Raw genomic sequence first — 11,927 nt, forward strand, 5'->3', positions numbered from 1 at the left:
GAATCTTTCGTAAACATTCTTCTTCTTCGTCATGAAACCTTTTTAGCAGGACGTTTTTAAAATTTTGCCAATTGAACGAGCGAGCTACACATTTGTTAGACCACCATAGGAACCAATCATATGCTTCCGCTTCCATGTTGTTAGATGCACTCATGACCTTTTCCTGTTCACCTATTGGTGGATTTGCTGCGAAAATGGCGTCCATTTTATTTACCCATACAATGGTGCCTTTATGATCATTACCATCACACTTAGGTATTTCTCTTGTAATTTTGTAATTTTGAGGTAGTCTCTGTCAAGGAACTTTGGTACTGACTTCCTTCGAACTGTATATGCAGTGCTCGTGGCTTTTCATGCATCGATGGAAATTCATGACTTGGAAAGATTCTGCCTTCTGGAGTTTTTAGACTTTGCGTCTCTAATGGATTAAAAGGTGGATTGGTTTCTCCCATAAACTGACTCATCATGCTCTTTATTGCTATGATATTCTTTGCCATTTGGTTTTGACTCTTCCCGAAATCATCTTGCTTCCTTTCGACGTCGTCAAGGTGCTTGTGCGTTCTATCGAGTTCTTGAAATTTCTTCGAATTATCGTCATTATTACTCAATGTTCCACTAAGACTCTGTGATGGGGAGACACGGGTGTGGGGAGACGCACAAGGGGGACGTGTGGGAGCACCCTCAAATTTTAGGGAAATTTAGGGGGGACGTCGGGTAATATGCATTTTTTTTTCCTTTTTAATATATATATATATATATATAGCATAAATACAATGATACATACATAATTGAATTAAATAATGAAATTATTGATCCATATTCATCATCCTTACTAATACATACATGATTCATCCATAGATCACAAGATTCAATAATAAAATAATCCAATCCATATTCATTATTCATTATTCACCATTCTAGAATCTACATTGATTTAAAAATTAAATTCATCATTCCTTATTCTAAATTCTAAATTGATTTAAAATTACAATTCATCATTCATCATTCTAGAATCTAATTAGTACTAAGCAAAATAGACTATAATAGATATTGAAATTTGAATACTGGAATAGTAAATTGATATAACTAAAAAACAATGGAGTGATGAGTCTAAAAGTCACTCTAAAGTACAAAGAGGGCTTGGTGCTCTTGATTAGATATATTTCCATACCCTTGTACATGACAAAATGCAATGGAAACATTGCAATCCGTCGAATCCTAAATTCCTGAAAAACTGTAAGTCTGTTGGATTTTGAGTGACATCTAAAAATCTACTTTCTCCATATGAAATCCAATGAAGTCGGAACCACTCTGAAACATCCTATGTCATTTCATGGTAATGTCATCCATGGATATGGTCAAATACTAGGTTTTCCCTGTCATAAATCATTGTTTAAAACCAAATTTAACAGCGGACACATAGCCCATATTGAGGGGGGACACCCAAGCGTCCCCCTTTTGGGGAGTCACGTCCCCCACACTGGGGAAACGTCCCCCCTGCATCTCCTTGTGTCTCCTCAAAAAGGGGATGTGGGGAAACATTTCCCTAGACGTCCCCCCGTCCCGGGTGCGTGGGGTGCACGCACCCGACGCTGGGGGACGCATCCCCGTGGAACACTGTTATCACTACTGCCCATTTTGTTCCTTTTCTTTGTAGACCCATTTTTTTAATCCTTATTATTTTATTCTTGTTTAATGTTAATAATTAAATAATTTTAATTAATTAAATTAATTAATTATAGTTTGGGATATAATTATAATGTAAAGCCTCGATTATACAGTCCACGGTGTATACACAGTGTTCAATTAAACGTAATATAACACAAGGTGTAAGTAATATACGTAATATAACAATAGTCACTTCGTTTGTGTATTAACGCAAGGTTCTCGTAATATGATGTGGTGATCCGCTTCAAAAGGTGTGATGTCTCACACCCGTATCACACACTCGGCGTAACGACTTTCCGATAGGAAAAAGTCAATGGAGGTTGTTGTCTGTGTATTAGAATAAATACAATTGGCCCGTGACAACAGGACAGATGACACAAGGAACCGGTCTGAAGGGTGTCCGTTGATGGACGACAACATGCAGGTGATGGTGTAGCAGGGGTATGGTGGTCGAGCAGACGTCGGGGTTTGCGGTAAGTGCGAGGAAGATGAAAGGCAGCGGAACAGGTAGCAGGGCTTGGTCGTCGGGTTGCTGTGGGACAGAGGTACCGGTGAAACGACCGGAGGGTTGTGTAGGTAGCAACACAGGTCAGCGGATAGGGAACTACAGGTATCAACAGGCAGGGAAAATAGGGTAAGTGGAAGAATGCCGAACACTGTGCAACAGTGTCTTCTTCCAACAAGCAGACGAAAAATGGCTCTGATACCACTGGAACAGAGATTGTTCTGTTCTCTTATACTTGCAAATGAAATACACATTTGTATATAAGCAATATATTTTATTCAATATTAAATGATGGTTTTTACAAGGCTAGGGCGGTTCTCCTTTATAGGAGTTGACTGGCCACGAGCCTAAAAAGACACGTCCTTTGGACTTATGTCTATTCAAAACTAATTAAGTATCTTGATTCTTAACTTAATTTAATTTATTTACTAATTTATTAATTAATTAATATTTATTTTTTATTGTCATAATATTTATTATTTAATATCTATATATATTGAGTTATGAATTTTTAATTCATAACATATTTTTATTACGTTCTTTCCTTTTTTAAGACGCACGCAGACTAGTGTTTACCTGTGTTAAGTAATTATCACAACCCTTCGCAGTAAAGCAAGCACTTGTTTCAATTAATTGACATAATAGTAAATACTTAAGCTATTTCAGCGTTTTGGGGCATTGCAAGGCCTTCCTACGTAAGAACTCTTCCTTGTCAGGGCATGATACAATACTTAATATATATATTCTTAGAACGATTTTATGTGATTTCTGTGAATGAATATGTAGTTGCTTATCAATTTTGATGACTAAGGATGAAAAAATGAGAATGTTTCTTGATTGTTTCAAGGCACTTTGACTTGAAACCTTGCTTGTTATGAATTAGTACAATAATTGTCTTACCTGTTAATATTTCAAGCATCATTTCACACTTGTTTCTTCTAGTATTGTAATTTGTGACATGCTAATAGATTTTGTATGGAAATATGGACTTGATAGGTACACATTCGCACACTGAGGGGAAGAATTTTTGAGACAATTCTTAGCTTACGGTTTTTAATCTTTCAGTATGGCATTATGTACAAACTGCATGCTACTGGAAAATCAACTAATCTATCGGTAAGGCCCTCTTATTGTAATTTTTGTTGAATGCTTTGCAGCAAATATTGAAATCATAGTTGTTTTGCACCTTGACGTTTGACATTTGATGTTTCTATACTCAAAGCATATGCATGTGTGTTGCTGCAAGGTCAAGCACCTGCTGCAAATAACATTGGATTACATAGAGATAAACAACCCACACTTCACCCACATTTATGCAAGAGTTAACTGTAGGAGGAGGAACGTTTTAGGAAGATGCAGACATAATAACAAAGTGGGAAAGGACCTCTTTCACAAGTATGAGGAGGATTGAATGAAACCAACCCGCAAATCCTAAATCCTGCAATAAAACAAAGGAGAATAGCACTAGGGCAGTATAATCCTTGGAGAGACAATCCGACCCATAACAAGAGCACTAGAGCTGATCGTAAGTGTACTAGAGAGTGTATACAAATATGCTAAAGATAATGGTCAAAAACACCTTAACAAAAGATATTTTAATAGAGCATTAGTGTCGTTGGGCTAATCATTTTATTATGAAAGAATGAAATAATGATCACAGATAGAGAGATCGCATGATAAATTTCAAGACGTGTAAAATACAAATGAACAAGGGGTTATGGGGTTAACCTTATGTCCAAATTCGAAGGTATTTGCTGGTAGCAAAACCATCAGTGTTACTCCTTTTCATACCACTGTTGGATCTCGTTCAAGAGAAAGTGAGCATGTTGATGAAGTATGCGACAATGACACACAGAAAGGATGGTGCTCTTATCGCACACCAATCTGGTAATGGTGGCAGAATAATGTGTTTGAATGTTTGGAAGGAATCACTATATCTTCAATGATATCTTTATGGGATTGCCTTGCTTGTACAGGATCAAATTATAAAGTGATACAGAGGATCATATTCAGAAGTCTTGCAGTGCATCGAACTTGGGACATATATAGACATCACTAAGGCAAAATCATTTCCCTTTTCAAGTGCCTGAGTATTTCCATAGATATTGGCATCTGTAGAGGTCCCAGACTACTGCTGCCTGTGGAACATGAAGTTTGAAATAAACATAAGAAATTATGATGTCTTGGATCAGTCTTGGCCTTGCGAGATCTCGTTGGCATCCACTGATACTGTACTCTTTCTGGTTGTTATCTGCCTGGCACCTGAAAACAAAGCTGAAAACTCATATTGAAGTTGGTTTAGGAGGTGATACTCTACATTCCCAAGGGCTACAAGGATTTAAAGTTGCAACCTATTGAAATGTTGAATGTCAAATATGTGCAAGTGAAGGATTTTTTTAACCACATCCTTTTAAGGAAGTCTGACCCTAATGTAGTGTGTTACATTTGGCAAATAGTGGAATTGGACCATGCTACATTTCGCAGGAATTTCATAAAACAGACTTGTTCTAACCTTGATGCAAGTCCTTTTTCTCAATACCGGTATCTTGAATGATCTTCTTTTATTATCAGTGATTGGATTTCCAGAAGGGTGAAGAACAGGTGTCTCATAATTAGGAGGGTTGAGTTTTGATTGTAACGGTGAGTTGGTCAAAGGATATCCAGACGATCCTGATTCCTGATGCCTATATTGTTGAGGAAAGCAACATGGGCATTTTGTTTTGAGAAATTCTGCAATATTTTTCAGACTAAGCTGAGGTAAAGACCTGTCATCACTGTCAGAAGAGAATGCAGAACTGAGCTGTAAGAGGATTAATGAATTTACAGAATCGTTTCAAGACCTGATTTATAGCTTGTGGAAACCACTCCAGGATGTGAACCGAGTTTACATTCACAGGTATCCTTGTCATTCTCTAATGTGAGCTACAGAGGTTCCAGCATATACACATTGGGGTTTTGATGTGTCGCTGTTCTGGATGATGATCAAACACAGAGAAAGAGGTAATGGTATTTTGGTGGCAAGATTCTGAGGTTCTCATGTACTCCCAGGAAAAGCACATGTCCCCGAGTTGGAGCTAGATGTTGGGAGGTGGTTCTGAAGCGCTAAGAGAGGAGCGGATGAGAATGGTCTTTCTCACCTCCTCATCTCTCCCCAAACACCAATCAAAATGAAAAATGAGGGCCGAGAAGGAAAATATGATATTTTTAACCCACGAGTTAAGGTTTCTCAAAATTTCCTTCCACTTTATATTTTTTGAAAATAATTTTCTAATCCATCTCTCGTCTTTTATTCTATTTGTTTCTATCACTTAATAAACATTTCGTTTAGTAAATAATGTTTCTCAACCCACTACCCAACTATGTTTGTTTCTATCACTTAATAAACCTTTCGTTTAGTAAATAATGTTTCTCAACCCACTACCCAACTATGTTTGTTTCTATCACTTAATAAACATTTCGTTTAGTAAATAATGTTTCTCAACCCACTACCCAACTATGTTTGTTTCTATCACTTAATAAACCTTTCGTTTAGTAAATAATGTTTCTCAACCCACTACCCAACTATGTAAATTAGTGTTTTTCCACCATTCTTCCTCACCTAAGCATTAATACATATTCTAAAAACTGGAAACATTCTCTTTTTTCAAGCATAAGTCTGGAAATTTTGTTTAGGGATTAATTATGTGACATTATCTGAATATGAAGGAAAAGGAAATTACTAACAAGAGGTTAACTTGCATTGGTGATTTATTGTCCTATGGAGGACGTTCATTCATGTTTTGTTGGCAACAATGATAAGTTGTCGAATGGAGGAAGTCCACTCTCGTTCCTTGCCAAACTGAGTTTCCAACAAGGGTTTACCACCAACCACCCTTAGGCAGTCTTCTTCCTCCGAGTTCCTTCAAGCTATGTAGCATCACACCAAGAAAATATTTCTAGTGGTACGAATAGATCTCAATAAAAGATCAACGGGAATTGTCTCCACCATAAAAGGTATAATGGTCTTGGGTACTCATGTAAAGCAATAAGTGGATCACCTTCACAGAATAAGGACTTGATCATGATCTTTGCATAGCCAAACCACTCTAAGCATGTATTATCCCTCACAAAAATTCCATAGTGGATCTCCTTCACAGAATGAGCAATAAGTGGATCACCTTCACAGAATAAGGACTTGATCATGATCTTTGCATAGCCAAACCACTCTAAGCATGTATTATCCCTCACAAAAATTCCATAGTGGAATCTCCTTCACAGAATGAGGACTTGATCATAATCTTTCCATAGCCACGCCACTCTCAGCATGTATTATCCCTCACAAAAATTCCATACTCAGCGGCAGAGTCGCTCTTATGACACGTGGCAAAGACCCACTTGGCCCGGTACTAAAGGAAATACAATAAAAGACTCAACATATACTCCGGGCATACTTGGGCAAGTTTGGGAATTCTTAGCTATTTCTTGCTGAGTTTGGTCCAGTCTCGGCAAGTGGCGAGTTCATGGTTAGTATGAGGTGAGTAGTGGGCCCACAGCTACAGGTCAACAAGACTCGCAAGGGTTGGCTGAGTGAAATTACACTTATCATATATAACCCAACTCACAATAATCAAACAAAGGTTTTGATATATGGACTTTTGTTTTTCTATACAATCATAATTTCAAGGAGATCCCAAAGCGCTGCTTTTCAGCGTAGTTTTTTATGGAGGCATGTGCTTTACTCTAAAATTACATGCAATTATGTAAGCCACGCCTATGGGTTAGCATCATTTGATTAGAATGTTCAAATTAGTCATACAGATGAGGTTAAAATTTGTTGAAGTTAAGGGTTGAGTAATGTTCTAACTTTACGTAAATTTTAGTAGTGCTAGTTTTGCATTGAAGGATATTTTCTCTTCAATTAAGTTGGAAAAGTTCACTATTTTTTTTGGGGGGGGGGGGGGGGAGGGGGATGGATTTGACATGGCTGCGAATATACAATATACGAAGACAAAAGAAGAATCTGTATTGTGCTTTTTAATTTGAGTCACTTTATCAGATTTTAAATTGTCTTTTTTAACTGCAGGTGTATGGTTTATCTTGGCTTATATTGGTCGCTATTATTTTGATTTTCAAGGTTTGTCTCTAAACATAGACTGCCTGGATGTTTCTGTGAATTTTCCAACATTTTTTAAGTAGATATTTAAAGTTATATATTTTTACATCAATCACAATAATTATTCTCACTCTCTCATATATATATATATATATATATATGAAGTTACCCTTAATGAAATAATCAGTTTGGCCGTATCTGTTTTAGAAATTTTTTCATTCTTGTTTTGGGCTGTGCAGGTATTCACATTCAGCAAAAAGATATCTGTGAATTTTCAGTTAATGGTGCGATTTATTCAGGGCGCTACATTTATAGCAGTAGTAACGGGGCTTGCAGTCACTGTTGCTGTCACATCGTTGACAGTGACAGACCTTTTTGCTAGTATTTTGGCATTTGTCCCAACTGGTTGGCTTATTATATGTGTAAGTTGTCGAAAATCCTTGTTTGCTCGCCATTCAAGTGCTTATTATTGTTTATCTAGTAATTTTGGATCTTATTAAACATATACTGATCCGTCATGCAGCTTGCAATAACATGGAAATCCGTGGTGAAAAGTCTTGGCTTATGGAAGTCTGTTTCTGCAATGGCTAGATTATACGATGCGGGCATGGGTATTCTCCTGTTTATTCCTATCGTAGTGTTGTCATGGTTTCCTTTCGTATCGACATTCCAGACGCGTCTTCTGTTTAATCAGGCTTTCAGTCGTGGGCTCGAGATCTCTCTCATTCTTGCAGGAAACAAGCCAAATGTTCAGTTATGATAACACAAAAGGTTGTTCTGGGCTTTCATCTTTCCATCTGTAAAATTTGAATGTATTCATTTCGAGGACACTAGAGAAATTTAGTGTATGATAGCGACTAGTCACCAGGGGAGTTTTTGGAAATCAATACATGGATATCTTCTTGTGAATGATTGAAATGCTAGTAGTTAATGTTTTAATGGCTGAAAGTCATATTTGGCAGATTTCCGCAGATTCAACTTGCCTAAAATTGGTCATATGTGAGCGGTGTCAGTATTTTACTTGTTCAAAATGTTAATTGTCATCGTAGGCTTGAGAAAACAGTTACGTGGATGATAGTGTAACGTTGGTAGTAGTGAAGTTTTAATGGCCAACCTCTACATAAAAAGTGAAATTTATCATAATTCAGTTTTTAAAATAATAGTGGGGACATTCATCATTGGTTGTTATTTGTGAATATAAGCTGATTTATTATCTTTATTCAAGGAAAATCACGCTACATACCAGTTGGTGGTCTTTAAGAGGGCAGACTTTAGTTTTTTTCAAATGCCTCTCAGTCTTGGATTTTTAACCTATTTCCTCAGATTTCGTGAAGACTAGTTCTTAACCAAATAGAAGCAGTTTTAGGACATACTCTAGGTCCAAAAATTACACAGAAGAATAGAATATTGTTTATTAAAATATAGTAAATTAGAGTTAAGGTTTTATGATAAAATTTTATTGATTTTTGTAATATAAAATCATGAGAATATTATGTTTGGATTTATGAAAGATAAAATAATTTTATATTTTAAATAGATTAAATTATAAGCAGTTTTAGAGCATACTTTATACCTAAAGTTATACAGAAGAATATATATATATATATATATATATATATATATATATATATATAAAATAAATGAGAGTGAAGGTTTTATTATAAAGTTTTATTGGTTTTTGTTGATATAAAATTATGAAGATATTGTATTTAGATTTATAAAAAGATAAAATAATTTTATATTTTAAGTAAATTAAATTATTATTTATATAATTTAATGTGATTTAAAATAAAATAGATATTAAAATACAAAAAATTAAAAATAGTCTTATAAAAACAATATAAGCAATTTTAAATTTCTATGATACTAATGAGATATAATATTATTAATATTTAATGTGAGTCATACATTTTATGTGGAAAATGTAATTATGTTCGGTTTTTATTAATGTACTTCAGTTATTATGAAATGTAGTTATCAAAAAAATAAAGAAAATAATTTTATTATTGTAACAATGACATATTAAAGCATGAGTTTCATGTTTGGGTCATCATTATATTAGTCAAAGTCCCCATTGTGGACTCCTAGGATTAATGTTGATTTTATAGAGTCATTGTAAATTCAAAGAGACCCTTCTTGGGCTTTTGAATCATGTAAAAAGGCTTAGTCTTGACTCAAATATGATTTATGTACCCTCCACGTAAAGTTAGCCTAAAGGACCCTAATTCAACCCACAAGAAGTGTATAAATACAAGCTAGTCGAAATCATTTGGAGGATCATCTCTCAAGCTAGTTCGATATCTCAAGAAGAGCTAGAGAAGTGTGAAGTCTGTTGTTGGGAGGTCGAAATAAGTGTGAGTTTGGGGAAGTCTAAAGAGGAAGAAAATCGAACTTTTTGTGCCCCTCTCTCTATTTCATGCTCTGGATTGGGAGATTGAAGTCTTCCAAGTTTCATTGTTGCTGGAAAGGGGTCGAAATTCTAGGATGCTGACTTGGTGTGGAGGGAAGGTCTTGTCTTGGTCTAAGGTGAAGAGTCTCAAAGAATACTGTTGAAAGGAATAATTTTTTGACTGTGTTTTTCCCTCAAGGGGGTTTTCCCTAGCATAGTGCTTACATCTAGTGTCTATTGTTTTATGTGTTGTTGCTTTGGTAATTGCTTGATGAACTAAATGAAATAAGATATAAAGAATCGTAATAATAAGAAACATCACAAGTAAATATCAAGAATAAGAAAATGCTTCTTCCTTTCTGATTTTCTAACATGACCAATATAAAAAATATATATTAAAGTTAAAAGGTTGGAATTAAATGTTTAAATTGATATAATTATCTTATCATTAAGAATTATTTTACAATGTTATTGATGGTATAATATAAGGGGTTATATATTAAAATAGTATATAGGAAAATGTCTTTTTTTCTCTGTTTTATTCTATTGCATTGTTGCAAAATGATGGTGAGAAGATCAAGCATATCAATACTCATTGTAAATTTGATTTTTTTTTGTAAGTTTGCTAGAACCTTATAATTCATCTTCTTCAAAAAGTAGTTTACAACCAGAATTCAAGGAGTTCAATGGCCTTAACCAACCCAAAGGGAAACTTGATTTGTCGACCATTGAACAACATTGTATGCCATCCAAAAACATAAAAGTTTGAGTTTGTCTAACAATGTCTTATATGACTGAATGCATTGAAAATTTCTAAGATTTAAGTAACTGAAACATAATAACTTAGCTAACAGCTTTACCATATAGAGTTAAACAACATTTGAAATCAAACAAAGCCAAACATACTACTACTATTCGTCAGAGGAATCCACTAGGGCTAGATCTTTTACACTTGAACCTTATAGCTTGGACTAGGGAAGACACAAAAGGTGTTTCTCGATGCGGCTGAGGAAAACATTTTGCTGCTGAATTTGGAACTAAATAAGTAGAAATTCCTTCTTAATTTCTTGAAGACTAGGGTCAGACTTATAAGTGCTAGTTGAAGGGTTTATGATGGCCTTGGCCACAATGTTCTTCATTAACCAATACAAGTGGATAGTTTGCTTATATTGAGTAGTGCAATCTTTGGAGGCCAGGGTCGGGGACCAGGTCTCTCCAATCTTCCAATTGAATCTCCACTTCTGCTTGTTGATTAAGTTTTGTCTCCCAATTTGAAATAAGATAGCATACCTGAGATGGGGTACATGTCTGGTAAAAATGGGTTGCATCTTGGATTATCTGTGATGTTGACTTGTGGCCCCTACCCTTCAGCGAACAAGTCTGATCTTGACTATTAACGTCGCACCTCCCAACATTCTTTCCTTGGCCCCGACCACCTCTTGCCAAAGAACCCATGTAAACTTGATTTTAATATAAATCTATTTCATTTTTTCTTTTATGAAAAAAAATATTAAAATAATATATGTATTATGGGTTTGTTAAAAACAAATTAATATTGTAATTATGTATTTATATAATGTACACATAATATTTAAACTAGTATAAAATCTTATTTCTAGATTTAGGGATCAAATATTTGAAGGCTTAAACTTTTTTTTGAGCGGAAAATTTGAGAAAAGATTTGATTTAGGTTATTGCTTGGTAAATATTTAGTTAAGTTGGATCTATGCTGATTCTTAATAATATTATATAAATCATTTTTATTTTTTATTTCAGTAACACTTTAATTTAATTTTTATGGAATATCTATGGAATACTTATAGTGGTAATGAGGATAGAGTGTTTGGATATATCTCAAAAGTAATTATAATTTTATTGCTTTTAGATTTAATTTTAAAAATGTTATATATGTAAATTATAAGAAAATATTTATAAAAAAAAATTGATTGTGAAATAAGTTATGGTTTTTGGGCATAAGATATTGATAAGCAATGGTATTGGTCCATGGTATTGTAACAAAGCCTATTTACAAGTTAATAATATCCATCTTCTGTATTACGCCACTACAACATTGCCTTTATATTGTGATGGAGAGTGCCTCTCAACATATTTAAAAAATAAAATAAAATAAAATAAAAATAAAAAATAAAAAATCTAATTATTTGAAGTTCAAGTAGCTTTTGGTTCTAACATTTAAAGAGATGCCAAAGAATCTGTGTCGCCAAAGTAAGATGACAAGATAACACAAAAAAATTTATTTGATTTTTTTGACA

At 34.5% G+C, this 11,927-nt stretch overlaps 1 pseudogene across 1 annotated transcript in view; it reads left to right on the forward strand.

Annotated features, from left to right (window-relative positions):
* Positions 1–8,484, forward strand: part of LOC149154710 (callose synthase 9-like) — a 241,198-nt pseudogene extending 232,714 nt beyond the window's left edge. The window contains exons 48-51 of the transcript XR_016262850.1: positions 3,170–3,289; positions 7,236–7,286; positions 7,505–7,687; positions 7,789–8,484. The product of XR_016262850.1 is annotated as a callose synthase 9-like (transcript). The remainder of the gene's footprint in view (positions 1–3,169; positions 3,290–7,235; positions 7,287–7,504; positions 7,688–7,788) is intronic.
* The last annotated feature ends 3,443 nt before the right edge of the window (positions 8,485–11,927 follow it).

The sequence above is a fragment of the Pinus tabuliformis genome, chromosome 9 (assembly GCF_031772625.1).
Source record: "Pinus tabuliformis cultivar Carrire ecotype Pingquan chromosome 9, CPIR1, whole genome shotgun sequence".
In the NCBI taxonomy this organism is placed as follows: domain Eukaryota; kingdom Viridiplantae; phylum Streptophyta; class Pinopsida; order Pinales; family Pinaceae; genus Pinus; species Pinus tabuliformis.